Below are 12,164 nucleotides of genomic sequence, written 5' to 3'. Positions count from 1 at the left end.
TCCTGGGGGGGGCGCGGGGCAATCTGGCCCCGGGGTGTGCCCCCAAGGTGGCCTGGACTGCGATCGGGGCCCACCGATCGGCGGGCGGGCCTGTGCCGCGGGGGCTCTCTTTTCCTTCCGTCTTCGACATAGTCTTCACGATGGCGGAGGCGGAAGTGACCCCCTCCACTGCTCATGCGCGGGGATGACGTCAGCAGCCGCTGACGCCCCGCTCATGCGCATAATTCTGTCGGCCTCCCTTCGGCCCCGGCTGGCGTGGTGCCAAAGGCCGTTCCCGCCAGCCGGAGGGGCACCAACCACTCCGGCGTGGGCCTAGCCTTTCAATGTTAGGGCTTGGCCCCTAAAGGCGCGGAGACCTCCGCACCTTTGGGGCGGCCCGACGCTGGAGTGGGTCAAGCCACTCCATCCCACTGGGACCCCCGCGCGACCAGTTAGGGGAGAATCTCGCCCCAGATCCTTGCGGGACACCACTGGTCACCAATCTCCAAGCAGAATACTTTCCATCCACTACCACTCGCTGTCTTCATTCGGCCAGCGAATTCTGTATCCAGACAGCCAAATTTCACTGTATCCCATGCACCCTAACTTCCTGAATGAGGCTACTATGGGGAACCTTATCAAATCCCTTACTGAAATCCATATACACCATATCCACTGCCCGAACTTCATCAATGTGTCTTAGAGTATGAGTGTAAACTTGCTCAGAATATAAAAACAGACAGTAAAAGTTTTTACAAATATATAAAACAAAAAAGAGTGGCTAAGGTAAATATTGGTCCTTTAGAGGATGAGAAGGGAGTTTTAATAATGGGAAATGAGGAAATGGCTGAGGAACTGTACAGGTTTTTTGGGTCGGTCTTCACAGTGGAAGACACAAATAACATTCCAGCGACTGATGGAAATGAGGCTATGACAGGTGAGGACCTTGAGAGGATTGTTATCACTAAGGAGGTAGCGATGGGCAAGCTAATGGGGCTAAAGGTAGACAAGTCTCCTGGCCCTGATGGAATGCATCCCAGAGTGCTAAAAGAGATGGCTAGGGAAATTGCAGATGCACTAGTGATAATTTACCAAAATTCACTAGACTCTGGGGTGGTCCCGGCGGATTGGAAATTAGCAAACGTGACACCACTGTTTAAAAAAGGAGGTAGGCAGAAAGCAGGAAATTATAGGCCAGTGAGCTTAACTTCGGTAGTAGGGAAGATGCTGGAATCTATCATCAAGGAAGAAATAGCGAGGCATCTGGATAGAAATTGTCCCATTGGGCAGATGCAGCATGGGTTCATAAAGGGCAGGTCATGCCTAACTAATTTAGTGGAATTTTTTGAGGACATTACCAGTGCAGTAGATAACGGGGAGCTGATGGATGTGGTATATCTGGATTTCCAGAAAGCCTTTGACAAGGTGCCACACAAAAGGTTGCTGCATAAGATAAAGATGCATGGCAGTAAGGGTAAAGTAGCATGGATAGAGGATTGGTTAATTAATAGAAAGCAAAGAGTGGGGATTAATGGGTGTTTCTCTGGTTGGCAATCAGTAGCTAGTGGTGTCCCTCAGGGATCCGTGTTGGGCCCACAATTGTTTACAATTTACATAGATGATTTGGAGTTGGGGACCAAGGGCAGTGTGTCCAAGTTTGCAGATGACACTAAGGTGAGTGGTAAAGCGAAAAGTGCAGAGGATACTGGAAGTCTGCAGAGGGATTTGGATAGGTTAAGTGAATGGGCTAGGGTCAGGCAGATGGAATACAATGTTGACAAATGTGAGGTTATCCATTTTGGTAGGAATAACAGCAAACGGGATTATTATTTAAACGATAAAATATTCAAGCATGCCGCTGTGCAGAGAGACTTGGGCGTGCTCGTGCATGAGTCACAGAAGGTTGGTTTACATGTGCAACAGGTGATTAAGAAGGCAAATGGAATTTTGTCCTTCATTGCTAGAGGGATGGAGTTTAAGACTAGGGAGGTTATGTTGCAATTGTATAAGGTGTTAGTGAGGCCACACCTGGAGTATTGTGTTCAGTTTTGGTCTCCTTACTTGAGAAAGGACGTACTGGCACTGGAGGGTGTGCAGAGGAGATTCACTAGGTTAATCCCAGAGCTGAAGGGGTTGGATTATGAGGAGAGGTTGAGTAGACTGGGATTTTACTCGTTGGAATTTAGAAGGATGAGGGAGGATCTTATAGATACATTTAAAATTATGAAGGGAATAGATAGGATAGATGCAGGCAGGTTGTTTCCACTGGCGGGTGAAAGCAGAACTAGGGGACATAGCCTCAAAATAAGGGGAAGTAGATTTAGGACTGAGTTTAGGAGGAACTTCTTCACCCAAAGGGTTGTGAATCTATGGAATTCCTTGCCCAGTGAAGCAGTTGAGGCTCCTTCATTACATGTTTTTAAGGTAAAGATAGATAGTTTTTTGAAGAATAAAGGGATTAAGGGTTATGGTGTTCGGGCCGGAAAGTGGAGCTGAGTCCACAAAAGATCAGCCATGATCTCATTGAATGGTGGAGCAGGCTCGAGGGGCCAGATGGCCTACTCCTGCTCCTAGTTCTTATGTTCTTATGTTCTTATGTCACATCCTTGAAGAATTCAGTGAGGCTTGTGAAGCATGACTTGCCCCTTACAAAGCCATGCTGACTATCTTTAATCAAACATTTTTCTAAATAATCATAAATCGTATCTCTCGGAATCCTTTCCAATATTTTGCTCACCACAGAATTAAGACTGGCTGGTCTGTAATTCCCAGGGATCTCCCTATTCCCTTTCTTGAACAGGGGAACAACATTCGCCTCCCTCCAATCATCCGGTACTACTCCAGTGGAGACTGAGGACGCAAAGATCATTGACGACGGCGCAGCAATCTCCTCCCTTGCTTCCCGTAGGAACCTTGGGTATAACCCGTTAGTTCCAGGGGACTTAACTATCCTGATGCTTTTCAAAATTTCCAGCACATCCTCCTTCTTAATATCAACCTATTAGAGTCTATTAACCTGGTTCACACTGTTCTCATGAGCAACCAGGTCTCTTTCTCTCGTGACTACTGAAGCAAAATATTCATTTAGGGCCTACCCCATCTCCTCAGACTCTAGGCACAAGTTCCCTCCACTATCCATGATCGGCCCTACTCTCACTCTGATCATCCTCTTATTTCTCACATAACTGTAGAACGCCTTGGGATTTTCCCTAATCCTTCCTGCCAAGGCTTTTTCATACCCCCTTCTAGCTCTCCTCAGTCCATTGTTGAATTCCTTCCTGGCTACCTTGTAACCCTCTCGAGCCGTGCCAGATCTTTGCTTCCTCAAACTTATGTAGCTTCCTTCTTCCTCTTGACGAGAGGCACCACTTCTCTTGTCATTCAAGACTCCTTCACCTTACCATTCCTTCCTCGTCTCAGTGGGACAAAACTATCCAGCACCCACAGCAAGTGCTCCCTAAACAACCACCACATTAATGTTGTGCATTTCCCCAAGAACAATTTTTCCCACTTTATGCTCCTCAGCTCCTGTCTAACAGCAGTATAACTTCCCCTCCCCCAATTAAATACCTTCCCATACTGTGTGTTCCGATCCCTCGCCATGACTATGGTAAAGGTCAAGGAATTGTGGTCAGTGTCACCGAAATGCTCTCCCACCGAGACTTCTGATACCTGGCCTGGCTTGTTGCCGAGTACCAAGTCCAATATGGCCTCCCTCCTAGTCGGCCTATCTACATATTGAGTCAGGAATCCTTCCTGTACACACCTGACAAAATTTGCTCCATCCAAACCATTTGCACTAAGGAGGTTCCAGTCACTATTAGGATAGTTGAAGTCACCCATGACAACAATTCTGTTACTTCTGCACTTTTCCAAGATCTGCCACCCAATCTGTTCCTCTATCTCTCTGCTGCTATTGGGGGGTCGATAGAAAACTCCCAATAAAGTGACTGCTCCTTTCTTGTTTCTGACTTCCACCTATACTGACTCAGTAGACAAATCCTCCTCAACTACCTCCTTTTCTGCAGCTGTGGTGCACTCCCTAATTAACAGTGCCACTCCCCCTCCTCTTTTACCTCCCTCCCTGTTCTTCTGAACATGGCTAAACCCCGGAACATCTAACAACCATTCCTGTCCCTGTGAAATCCATGGGCGGTATTCTCCACCGGCTCCAAAAATCGCAGAGGCCGTCGTGAACTCGGCCGAGATTCACGACGGCCGAGATTCACGACGGCCTTGGGGCCCGCTCCCCACACCTAATTCACCCCCACCTGGGGGGCTAGGAGCGGGCCCCCGTCGTTCCCTACCGTGACCTCGGCCGCCGGAAATTACGCCCGAACGGCGCTTCACGGATGTCATCCGTGCATGCGCAGGAACCAGCGCATGCACGGATGACATCAGCGCGCAGACGACGCGAACCCATGCATGCGCGGTGCCGTCTTTCTCCACCGCCGCCCGGCAAGACGTGGCGGCTTGTTCTTGCCGGGCGGTGGAGGGGAAATAGTGCGTCCATTTTGGACTCAGGCCCGACGACCGGTGGGCACCGATCGCGGGCCTGTCCCCTCCGGATCACAGGCGCGGTGCTCCCGTCCCAATCGGGCCCCTGGATGCCCCAAACGGGCATCCGGCGCCTGTTTCACGAATGCAGCAACCAGGTATGGTTGCACCTGGTGAAATGGGTGTGAAGGACCGCGTGCTCGGCCCACCGGGCTCGGAGAATCGCTGTTCGCCGTGAAAAACGGCGAGCGGCGATTTTTCCGAGAAGGGGGGGAGAATCGCAGGGCTCCGGGGGGGGGCGTAAAAAATGTCGGGAGGCACTCCCACGATTCTCCCACGGCACGTGGGGAGCGGAGAATTCCACCCCATGTCTCCGTAATCACCACAACATCGTAGTTCCAAGTACTGATCCATGCTCTAAATTCATCTCCCTTATTCCTGACACTCCTTGTATTGAAACAGACACACTTCCACCCATTCTAGTGAGTGCAACTTTGCCCTATCAACTGTTTATCTTTCTTCACAGACTCGCTGCATACTATTTCTGCCTGTTCAACAGCTACCCTAGCCTCTGATCCATAGCTCTGATTCCCATCCCCCTGCCAAACTAGTTTAAACCCTCCCGAAGAGCTCTAGCAAACCTCCCACCCAGGATATTGGTGCCCCTCCAGTTTTGGTGCAATCCGTCCTTCATGTACAGGTCCCACCTTCCCCAGAAGATATCCCAATGATCCACATATCTGAAGCCTTCCGCCCTGCACCAGTCCTGTAGCCATGTGTTCAGCTGCACTCGCTCTCTGTTCCTTGCCTCACTTTCACGTGGCATCGGTAGCAATCCTGAGATCACTACTCTGCTTGTCCTGCTCTTTAGCTTCCAACCTAACCCCCAAAAATCCATTTTTAGATCCTCATTCTTTTCTTAGCTATGTCGTTGGTGCCTATGTGCACCACGACTTCTGGTTGCTCCCCTTCCCCCTTAAGAATCCTGTAGACTCGATCCAAGACATCCCTGGCCCTCGCACCCAGGAGGCAACATTCCTTCCTGTAGTCTCGTTTGCGACCACATAATCTCCTATCTGATCTCCTAACCATTGATCCTCCTATCATTATTGCTTTTCTATTCTCCTCCCTTCCCTTCTGAGCCACAGAGCCAGGCTCAGTGCCAGAGACCTGGCCGCTAGGGACTTCCCCCGGTTGGTCATCCCACCCAACAGCATCCAAAACGGTATACTTGTTTTGAAGGGGAACAGCCACGAGGGATCTCTGCACTGTCTGCCCGTTCCTTTTCTTTCCTCTTACTGTAACCCAGCTACTCTTTTCCTGTACCTTGGGTATGTCTATCTCCCTGTAACTCTTCTCTATCACCCCCTTTGCCTCCTGGATGATCCGAAGTTCATCCAATTCCAGCTCCAGTTGGAGCTGGAGCTGGATGTCCCTTAGGTGTGGGGCCAGGACTTGTGCAGATTTTTTATAGAAGTCCGTCGGGTTCCGGTGCCTTCCCCGCCTGCATGGAGCTGTTGTTGTCCATGGTTTCTCCCAGATCTATTGGTGCTTCCAGCTTCCCCCGTCTGTCTTCCCCCACAACTGGTAGTTCCAGTCCATCGAGGAACTGTTTCATCCCCGTGTCCCCGTCGGGGGGCTCAAAGGTGTGCAGTCCTCGGTAGAAGGTCTCAAATGCCCGATTGACCTCATTTGGTTCTGTTACCAGTCCGCCTCTGCTTTCCTTTACCTGGGCTATTTCCCTTGCGGCTGCCTGCTTTCTCAGCTGCTGAGCCAATAGGCGGCCAGCCTTGTCTCCGTGTTCGTAGAAGTTACCCCGTGTCTGGCAGAGTTGGTACACTGCTTTCCTGGTGGATAGCAGGTTAAAGTCCATTTGTAGCTTTTTCCTTTACGCCAGCAGCTCTACGGTTGAGGCCTCGGAGTACTTTCTGTCGACTTCCAGAATGGAGTCCACTAGCTGCTGCCTGGCCGCCCTCTCTTCCCTATCTCTGCTTGTCTTGTAGGCTATGATCTCTCCTCTAATCATGGTCTTCAGTGCTTCCCAAAACGTGGAGGTGTCAGAGCAGCCAGAATTACACATGGGGAAGGGGGCCAATGCCGTGGCTTTCGCTTCCCTAATCATACACCGGAAAATCCTGCTTGGCTGGCGATCAGCAGCACCACACACAGCTGCAGACTGGCTAGCAGACCTTTCGGAATTTCTCCACTTGGAGAAGATTAAGTACGCCACCCGAGGGTCGGAGGAAGGCTTCCTAGATACATGGGGGCAGTCAGTCGGCCTGTTCCAAAACGTGTTTGAGGCCAGCAGCGAGGAGTAAGCTAAGGAAACGGGAAAGAGAGGAAGAAAAAGATGGAAGATAAGGAAAAAAATCAAGATAGATGGGAAACCAAAGGAATGCGCAACCTGGGGGGAGGAAGAGAGGCGGGGAGGAGAAGAAAGCAGAAAGGTGGGAAAGTCACAAAAAGGGAGAAGAGGTGGCGGGGGCAAACCCCCCCTCCCCGATTACAAAGCAAACACAGCCGAAGTCAACGTGAGGGGGGAAGAAAAGGGAGGCGGAGAGGGATCGGAGGAGGATGGGAGGGAGGACAGGGGGCGGGGCAGGAGGGGGGATAGAAGGGAACATAGGCCGAGCCAGAGGAAGGTGCAATGTATCTAAAGTTAATTAAAGAAAGGACAGGATAAACATTTCTGTACAAGAAAGTAATTTAACGCGGTTAAAAAAAAGTATATGACTGTTTATTAATGTGGAAATTGCCAATAAAAAGATTCCAAAAACAAAAATGTGCCTGGGAGAAACCATCCATGATGAGGGCAAATTAAGTGAAGGTAGATCGAAGAGATAGCAAGAAAATTAGAAATATTTCTAAAATCTGCAGTTGTGAAAATCAACATCAAGTCAGTTCTTTCAGTTGACAGCAGTGCATTTGGCGGAGTACAAGGAGAATGAATAGAAGTGGGCAAGTTTAATCCAAATGCCTTGAAATGGATACATCAGATTATTTCTAGGCAAATGGCAATGCTGTCTGATTCTCTCTCAATTCGATGGGAAGAACTTTTTGCACCCTCTGATCACTCTCCTTTTCTAAGATTTGGGGAAGGTGTCTGTGCTGTCAATCTTCTTTGTGTGCAACTATGTATTAAATGTTTTGGCAATATTTCACTAAGCTCTGATGATTACTCGGGTGACAGATATTTCTTTCCTCCTCCAAGCCAAGTAAGGTTATTTTTCAGTGCTAATTCTGCAATCTGCTCCAGCCACCATCAATAACTTTCATTGTCGGATTATGAGAGCCCATTGACAAGACTGAACATTTATTGTACTCTCCGGGTGTCATTTGCACTAATGATATGTTCATTATTGTTTTATTCGCACCTTTGGTCAATACATGTGTCCCAGTGCTGTATGCCTCACAGCAGGTAATAAAATCTGAAATGTAGGCAGTGATGCAGAACCAAATGGGGCTGGCTCATGAATGCAAAATATATTTTGTGCTTTGGGAGAGAAAAGATAGAATTTAACCTGCCATGTCTTTGTATAGACATGTTTGTACAACTCATGAGTTAATACAGTGTGCGATAAAGATTCAGCAGAAACTTCCAGGTTAAGTGAAAAATAAGATACCTTAAGAAATCCCCGTTCTTCATTACTTTTATCAACTTCACACACATGCTCTTATTTGTCTTAATTTCCAGTTAACTTAGAGCCATTTTCTCTCAATACATTTTTTTTGTGTCCTCTAGTTGTTGCTATCTTCCCAGCTTTTAGTTTTATTCACCTGCATTGTCAGTTTAATTTTTACCCTTGATTTGTTGTTTCTGTCATTCATTAGGTCGCTCCCTTTCTCACACTCACATTTCTGTACCTTACAATTACATTATTCCTCCTATTTATTTCCTTCCTAATTTACTTTCTGATGTTAATCTTATTATCTAAATTACATATTTTCCTGCTTCTTAAGTCTTTGATCTCCTTTTGCAAAAGTTAGTTTCACATCCTATGTTAGTCTTGCCGAAGCGCTGCTTTCTATCATTGGCTTTCCTGAGGTTTAGTTCACTTTTCTCGGCTGTCTTACTTTTCCTATTCATACCCCTTGCCAATTTTTTTTGCTATTTCAATTTCATTTCTTCCACTGCCATTTTCTTCCCTCGTTCCTCCCTGCCTGCGCTGCGTACTATTCCTGCCCTTACTTCCCAGGGTTCCTTTTGTGTCAGTAGAGCTCTCGTTTTCTCTCTGCTGCTTTTCAGACCTCTATGCTGTCAGCCTGCTTTGTCTTTCACTCCTCAGCTTTATGAGTTGAGTAAAATGTTTCTCTTCTGATATTTTCATTTTAACATTTCTGTGGTCACTGGGGATGCCCTTGGATGTTTTGCTTTGTCAATTTGAATACAAGGAGCAGGTGCCCAAAAAATGTTTCCCAGGCATCTGAATTCATCAGAACAAAGTTCAATACTATCATTGTGTAATAGCTTGGAAGGAGTGGTGATCACCAAGCCAAGTAACTACAGAACTATTTATTAACAGAATAACTATGTACAGAGAATGATGATAATACTACCCATGACTTTGACTCCAGTGTCTCGATTGGCTAATAAAACCCACGCTCAGTCCCAGGATTTGCGCGCTCTGTCTCAATTGGCCCAATGATCACATGACCCCCCCAAGACTCCCACCCCTTAAAGGTGCATGCCAACACATCCCGCCCCCTTTTATTGCTGATTAACACATTTCAATAACAATGGAACTATTTACAATATTACAATATACAACAATTGGATCTCAACACAGTCCTTCATAAATTAACCAGGGGACTTCCTGGTACTTTGGGAGCTTCGTAATTCACTAGTGGGTGCTCAAGCAGTAGAGGTAACTTCAGTTTTGAACATCATTGGGTTGACTCTTAACTGGCAAAGGTGCATCAGTGCAGATAAATTCTCCAGTTCTCATTGGGACATTACTTGACTCTTCCTTGGGATAGCTTGCTGCAGCATTACTTTCATCTGTAGCAATATCACAGAGAGGCATACTAGAAGCAGATTGCCCCTTTGGTTCTCTGTCTGATTGTCTTCTTCTAAAATGGTGTTTCTTCATCCTTTTGCCTTTAACATCTGTTTAATATGACACTGAACCTGTTCTGGCCATGACCTTGCCAGGGATATAATTTAGACTAGAACCAAATTCTTTACAGATACCAAGTTGTTTGCCTCAAATGTTCTCTCAGTTTTTGTTAAATTGTGATGTTTCTGCACATGCTGTTTTGCCTCCACCTTCCCCACCAAATTTGGAAGCCCCACATCCAACCTGGTCCGAATACGCCCACCAGCAACTCAGCAGGAGTTACTCCGGCGTCGTTCTTTAGGTAATAAGAAATGTGCTAATTTGGTCTGCAGGGACGCTGGTGCTTGCTTTTTCTAGCCTGTCCTCCATTTTATGTGACAAGACGGCTCCAATTCCATAAGGAGATGCATTGCAAATGAAAATTATTATTTGGAAGGGTCGAAATGGACTAAAAGGCAGGTGACTGAATGGCTTGCTTCACTTGTCTGAAGACTTTGTTTTGCTTTGTCTTCCAGTGCCATCTCTGGTGTTGTTTTAATAATGCATGTAGAAGTGCCAATATTGTGGACAAATTTGGAATGAACATTCTATAATACTTTACCATTCCAGGAAAAGATTTTAACTCTGACACATTCTTTGGGGTCGGTGTTTCTTTCATGGCCCTAACTTTATTTTCTGTCAGGTGCAACCATTGTACATCTGCTCTAAAGTGGAAGTAAGTCACTTCATTTGTCGTAAATGTGCATTTCTCTCTCTTTAATCTTACTCCAGCTTCTTGGAAACTTTTTAAAACCTGCTCTAAGTTGGTTAAACGTTTGTCTTCTGTGGCTCCTGTGATTAGCACACATCATCCAAGTAAACAACTACCTGAGGTAAATCTTGTAATAGGCTCTCCACTGTGCATTGAAAGATTGCACAAGCCAATGATACTACAAGTGGCAGTCTGGTGTACTTCTACAGGCCCTTAGGTGTGTTGATCGGGACGACGAATTCTCTGGATGCCTAATCCAGATCCAGCTGCTGACATGCATGACTCATGTCTAATTTATAGTAAATTGGACCTCCAGATCCTCTATTTTAGGTATAGGATGCTTGCCAATTTTGCTGCTTGACTGACCGTTAATTTATAGTTGCCACATATTCGTACAGTCTTATCTGGTTTAAGTATTGGCACAATGGGAACTGCCCACTCCGCTAACTGCACATGTTTGATATTGGCCAGATCTTCTAAATTCAGTTTCCATCTTCTAAGGCAGGGAATAGGGCACTGGTCATAGAATCCTTACAGTGCAGAAGGGGACAATTGGGCCCATCAAGTCTACACCAACCCTTTGAAAGAACTCGCTCCATAGGCTGAAACCCCATAACCTCACCTCACCTTTGGACATTAAGGGGCAATTTAGCATGGTCCACAATATTGGCACTTCTACATGCATTATTAAAACAACACTAGAGATGGCACTGGAAGACTAAGCAAAACAAAGTCTTCAGACAAGTGAAGCAAGCCAGTCAGTCACCTGCCTTTTAGTCCATTTCGACCCTTCCAAATAAATCATTTTAATTTGCAATGCATCTCCTTATAGAATTGGAGCTGTCTTGTCACATAAAATGGAGGACAGGTTAGAAAAAGCAAGCACCAGCATCCCTGCAGACTAAATTAGCACATTTCTTATTACCTAAAGAACGACGCCGGAGTAACTCATAGATAGTCATAGAATTTACAGTGCAGCAGGAGGCCATTCGGTTGCACATCTTTTGGACTGTGGGAGGAAACCAGAGCAGCCAGAGGAAACCCATACAGACACGGGGAGAATGTGCATATTCCACAAAGGCAGTCACCCGAGTTCGGAATCAAACAACAGTGCTAACCGCTGTGCCACGGTGCCGCACTTGCTCTATAAAACTTTGGTGTAGCCTCTAGATGTATTTACATTTTGACTTTATTCCTCATATTTTGCCTAGTTCTTCTTGAAATACCTTCTGTTATCTCTGGAGGAGGTCATGTAGGTCCCTTTCATTAATTTTGAAAATTACGAGCCAATTCAATTTTATTTCCTAAAGCCAATCTTGTCCCATAAAGCTTGACCCTTGACCCTCAACTAGAATTAAACACAGTTGGGCAGACTGCTGCCTGTAACAAACAGGTACAGGTGTCCCCAAAATCTGTAGACTGCCCATATATAGCACCAGCCTGCTTGCCATGATTTTATAATCTCAGGGGCTGGACTCTTCCCTATCGGTATTGATAAGTTTGTTCTCCCACTATTAAGGCGAGTCTGCTGTGTCAACCTTCATTTTGAGTGGACGACCATTAAACATCAATACAATCGTGAAGGGAACTACTTTGTCCACCTCAATGTTATTTAACCTATATACATCGAATCCTTGTTCTGAATTACTCTCTATACTAAGCACTGGAGTCGGAATTTTTGTCTACTGTCAGGCAGATCCAGTTTTGCCTTGCACTTGCTTCTTAAATGCCCCTTTCTGCCTCAATTGTGACACACAGCTTCCCTAAACTTACACTTTATCTGAGAGTGGGCTCCCGCACACTGATAACATTCTTCACCATTCTTGGTTTGTGGACTGAATCTCCTGTACCTCTGCACTCTCTCTGGTTCGGTCCTTCTT

The sequence above is a fragment of the Scyliorhinus canicula genome, chromosome 2 (assembly GCF_902713615.1).
Source record: "Scyliorhinus canicula chromosome 2, sScyCan1.1, whole genome shotgun sequence".
In the NCBI taxonomy this organism is placed as follows: Eukaryota; Metazoa; Chordata; class Chondrichthyes; order Carcharhiniformes; family Scyliorhinidae; genus Scyliorhinus; species Scyliorhinus canicula.
Note: the sequence above shows the minus strand (reverse complement) of the source record.